The following is a 5924-nucleotide window of genomic DNA, read 5'->3' on the forward strand; positions in this document are numbered from 1 at the left end:
TGATCTCTCCATCTACATCTGATATATGCCCATTTGATATGGAACTGTGTATTCTACCTGAGAGAGGAGGTGGAGTTAGTTTTTCGCTAAGTCATAGTGTAAAAAACATGGTCAATACCTACTCTTTTAAAGGCATAGCACAATACTAAATAAGTTGCACTTACTAAGCTCAATCTTTTACGACAGTCTGCGCTTTATTTCTAATGCACAAGAGGCGCAAGCAACGGGCATAGTTCAAATGACTCTGCACGCTTGGATAGTCCTTCAACCAATCAGACCAACGATCTGGGTGCATCTTTTGGAAAAGCTAGTTTGGGATTGGACCCAAAGGTTGTGGACAGGAAGCAGTAGAGATAGATGTGCAGGTTTCCAGCCTCAGCTGCAGATCAGGCAACAATAACAGGGCGAGATATACTGTACTGACATACGCTTTTATAAAACTAATCGCAAGTAAAACAGGTCGGAGAGGTGTGGGCCATTAGGTGCAGGACACAGTACTGTAGCTTCAGGGTGTTGAAGTGAATGGGACACACACACACACACACACACACACACACACACACACACACACACACACACACAGTGACTGAGACACACAGTGAGAGATGTCATTAATGAGATGTGCTATGTGGGTGTTGAGGGTTGAAAAACAAAAAGGAGCAGCTGGTCTCCTGAGGACACGTGAGCGGCTCTCTATAGCACACCTGAGCACAGCTGAGTACACCGGTACACCTGTGTAGCACATCAGCCAGAATGAGCCAACCCCATCCACAAGCACACCTGGATCCAGACATGGGCTGCTGTAGCCTTTTTCCACCGACAGAGAACCGGCTTCCATTCGCGAAACAACATTTGAACCGCTTGACCAAACAAAAGCTGGTTCTGAATCTGGTTCTGGTACCTTGGTTCACAACTTGTCAGAAAATAGTTGTTCTTTCTACCAACTGGAGTGGGCACGTCATTCTGCCACTGAGAGGAGAGAGCGCTAAAATAAGGAGTTTTCTGTCCATATCAACTGTTGCCATGAGTAAACACCTTTTTAAATGGTCTTTCCTATTTTTTATTTTTTTTTTACTAATTTAACTCCTTAAAATGTTTGTGCCTTTTTATTTATACTCTGCCTTTTTGCACTTTACTGTGAAGCACTTTGGTGTGGCTCAGCTGTCTGTAAATCGTGCTATAGAAATAAAATTTGACTTGACTTGACTTGACTTGACTTGACTAAACAAAAATTACACTACAGATGGTGACGAGCATTTTACACAGCTTATTTCGGCCGTTTGTACGGGACAACTGCTCATATCATTCTCCTGTTTATGCGTCTCATTAACTTTTGTTGCAATGCAACACCCATTGTTGATGACACATCCTTGGTTCGATTCAAAACTGGCGGAAATGTGGGCTGCACCACGGCTCAAATAATTACAAATGGCAAGAATGGGTTCAAGAATGGGTTCGTTGTCAGTGGAAAAAATCCTACAGACAGCAGGCTTGGCAGGCCGGCGCTCATGTAATGTAGGGTAGGGCATTACATCAACACCAACTCCAGCTGACCTGTTAGAATAGGTAACCTCAGAGCGCTCCCTTACATTACGTCATGAAACTCTGAAATGTTACGACTTAGTTTTGTCATCACTTCTGGACTTCAATACCAACATGTGCATTTTCCATGTGATATGAAGATTTCACCAGCATGTATGTGAAGCACTTGCCTCAACTTATTTGTGAACCCTAAAGGCCCATTCATGCTCAACGTGTGGCAATTTACGTCCGTATTTTGTACGTACATTCTACCGGTGATGTCTTCATACTGTACCTCCGTCCGTATTTTACGTGTGAATGCATAGCGCCCCCACTTTTTCATTTGGTATTCCTGTGGTAGTGCTCGGTATTGCAACGTTTCATCCGTTTCATCCGTAATCGTAAGCCCCTCAATTTCGTGTCATAGTACGGACGAAATCAATGGAAAGAATGTTTGAAACACTCCACCACACGTATCCGTATGTTACATTGAGCATGAATGGGCATTAAGGCGTTTACGTCAATACCCTTATGGCCTGTTGGAATCACTGATTTTTATTTTTTTGCAGGTGCTGGACATACTGTATACAATTTTCTTTTACTTCAAGTTATTGTGCTATCAGGCTTAATTAAGTAATAAAGTCCTAGTCTTATTTTATCTCATGTTATTATTTCTATTTTTTTTTTTTAAAGATATTTTTTTGGGCTTTTATGCCTTTAATCAGATAGGACAGTGTAGGGTGACAGGAAACGAGTGGGAGAGAGAGTGGGGTGGGATCCGGAAAGGACCACGGGGCGGGAATCGAACCCGGGTCGCCGGCGTGCGGTGCAGGTGCCCCAGCCAGTCGCGCCACGACTGGGGCCATTATCTCTATTTTAAGCACATTTTAGGAGGTTTTTTTCTTGCCTCAAAGCAGATAGATAGATAGATAGATAGATAGATAGATACTTTATTGATCCCCAAGGGGAAATTCAAGGTCCCAGCAGCTTAAGACACCACACACAACATACAGTACAATGTAAACAATGTAAACAGGAAGATTAAAAAGCAAATCAACAATCAACAATCAACAATGACTAAAGGAGCAGTAGAATACTATAGATAAGGTATGCATGAATGTACTGAGGATTGGTACTGTGATCCAGTCTGAGGTGTGTGTCAAGTTGGTAGTGCAAATAAGTCCAACAGTGCAACAGTGCAAGATAAAATTCTAGTGACCAGTAATAAATATGTACAGTAAAAAATGTAAGCATAGTAATAAAAATAACAGTACTAATATAAATATATGGACAATTAAAATAAACTTAACATAGTAATAATATAAGAGTTAGACATGAGGGTAGACATGTAAGTCATGCCATGTAAGTGTATAAGAGGGTGGAGGTGCAGATATACTATGCATAGAAGTCCAACTCTCCTTTTCCCTTCAGTGAAGCATTGTACAGTTGTATGGCCCTGGGTATAAATGACTTTCTCAGTCTGTCTGTTGTGCATGTCATGGAGCGTAGTCTCCAGCTGATCAAGCTCTTCTGCTGTATGATAATGCTGTAGAGTGGATGACAGTCATTGTCCAGGATGCTGTGTAGCTTGTTCAGGGTCCTTTTGTCTGATACTGAAGTGATGCACTCCAGATCAGCTCCCACAACAGAGCCAGCCTTCCTTACCAGCCTGTCTAGTCGCCCAGCATCCCTCTTCCTAGTGCTTCCTCCCCAGCATGCCACAGCATAGAAGAGGACGCTGGCAACAACAGACTGGTAAAACATCCAGAGGAGCTTGCTGCAGACATTGAAGGAGCGCAGCCTCCTCAGGAAGTACAGCCTGCTCTGCCCTTTCTTGTATATTGATATAGGGCATATATCAATATATAGATATAGGGCAGTTGACAGTGACAGGAAATTACTGGTATATGGAGAAACGACCATCAGTTGGAATGGAACCGGAATCACTTGGACCCATATCTGTGTTTGCCCCACAACTTCCCTCAGACCGTTTCCCTGTGTAATCAGAAAACTTCAGAGCAGGGCTCAACGTTAACTTTTATGAGGCATGAGGGTTTGGTTTCCAAAGCCAACCAAATCTGGTTGCCTCTTGAAACAATTTGGTAGCCAAGGACAACCGGGCAACCATTAATATCGAGCGAGCCCTGAGTGTCTTCAGTGTGCAAACCTGTTTGTGTCGCTGTATAATGGGAAAGCAAACCTGTTTGCCTCTCCCTCTGCAGACTAAGCTGAACAAATGAACATTTCCTGAGTCTTCCAAGTTCGCACACACACCCCTGCACTGACCCCCGGAGGCTTGGCTGAAACTGCCCCTTGTTGACATAGGGAATGAGAGAACTTTTGTCTGTGTTGGCCCTGAGGGCAAGTCCATGTGGCTCGGCAGGACCAGGCCACAGTCCAGACAGCACACCGGCAGGATATGCAAAAATGTGCCGTCCTCAGTCTGCAGCGCGGTGCGCTGGGCCTGCTGATAACACATCAACGGCTACATCAATCAGAAGTTATTACAGCCACACCACCGTTGGAAGAGAGGATGATATTAATACTATATTTGACTACCTATTTGTGTGTGAATGGGTGGGGGGGACGACAAATATTTGTCTATCTCGTTGTTTCCCTCTTTTGTGGTGAGTGTGTGTTGTGTGTGCGATGATGTGTCTTTTTCTGTCTCTTTGTCACTCTCTCCCTCTGTTTGTGAATGTGTGTGTGTGTGCGTGTGTGTGCGTGTGTGTGCGTATGCGTGCATCTCTGTGTGTGTGTGTGTGTGTGGGTATGCCTACACGTGTGTGCATGTGTGTGTGTGTGCATATCTGTGTGTGTGTGTACGTGTGTGATTGTTTGGAGTGTGTCAGTGCGTGTGTGTGCATGTGTGTATCTGTGTGTGTGTGCGTGTGTGTTTGGGTTTGGGTTTGAGTGCACTGGCACGTGTGTGTGTGTGTGTATGTGTGTTTGGGTGCGGCGGTGTGTGTGTGTGCATGGATGCATTTGTGTGTAAGTGTGTGTGTGTATGTGTTTGGGTGCGCCCGTGTGTGTGTTTACCGAAGTATGTCATAAGAGCGTATGGGATCACATTGCCATCTAATGGCCATTCGAAGCATTGCAGCCTTGTCAGACATGGGACCATTAAGTGCATTAGTATATGTATTCCATCACACTGCATACAGAGGAAGTGAGACCTGAGGAAAAGTGTGATATTTATCCGTGTTTTACTGTCTTTAATGTCCACTATTCCCACACACCCTGTCCCATATACAGAAGTTGAATTCCAACAGCGTGTTGAGGAAAATACCCTGTTTCATATACATTTATTAATGTACAGGAACAATGTGCTTACAAGAATTCTGTTCAACAACCACCTGCATTCAAAATTACATTTGCATTCACAGACAGGCTACAGATTAGACGTAGAAGAAAGAAAAGATGACTCAGTTGAAGTCAAAAGTGCACAACCACATGGACACACACAGGACTGATGAGCCAGGTGTCCAGCGTCATGTGGAACAGCTCCACGACTAGACGCGAGTGAGACCCTGCAGCACTTGCTGAATCAGGGGCAAGGACAGCGCCACCAACAGGACGGTGGGGGAACTGACAGCTGATGCTCCTGAAGTACAGAACCAGCTGTTACACCTGCGGGAGGAGAGAGAGGATGTCCACATTACGGTAAAAACACTTAGCTATAGGTGTATCAGTGTGACAGGCCAACATTCATCTCACGTTTAACATATGACTATGTTATATCTATCTTATTATCTCCCTCAACAATGGAATTCTCTTCTCTGATTGGCTGATGGGGTGGCCATTAACTTCGTATAACCTGCTACCTTTGAAGTAGTTCCCGTATCACACTTGAATATTAATTCGCCAAACTCGTTGCGAAGTTTAAATGAACTGTCACGTTGCATCCAAGCTGAAATACAGACGTGCAGAACCATAGTAACATTGTAGCATATGACGGAGGTGGATTGTAGCTAGTTGGATGCCATGTAGGCTATAAAAGTAGCGATCTTTCAAAGTTAAAGTTAATCAGAATCCTGGGATATGCCCGCTTGACAACGGGAGAGATAGAACTAACGACTGGCTTTTGGCCGTAGCAACCAGCCATTTAGAACTAACGACTGGCTTTTGGCCATAGCAACCATCCATTTAGAACTAGTAACGGCAGTTTTGTCCTGCAAGTAGAAAGTTGATATGTGGCGGAAAGTAGTCCCACAGTCAAGACAGTTTTAGCGATGTTTACGGACGCAACGGTGGAATAAAACCATGTTCTAAATATACAGGTTATGAATACAAACGAGAGATAAGCGGGATAACGGCCTTCGAGGTCGACCGGTTCGATGGAAATAATGGCACGGCGGAGGTAACTCCGTCTCCGTGCTTCGCACGTCGCCGGAGTTCTAGAC

Source organism: Sardina pilchardus, chromosome 8 (assembly GCF_963854185.1).
Source record: "Sardina pilchardus chromosome 8, fSarPil1.1, whole genome shotgun sequence".
Lineage (NCBI taxonomy): Eukaryota > Metazoa > Chordata > Actinopteri > Clupeiformes > Clupeidae > Sardina > Sardina pilchardus.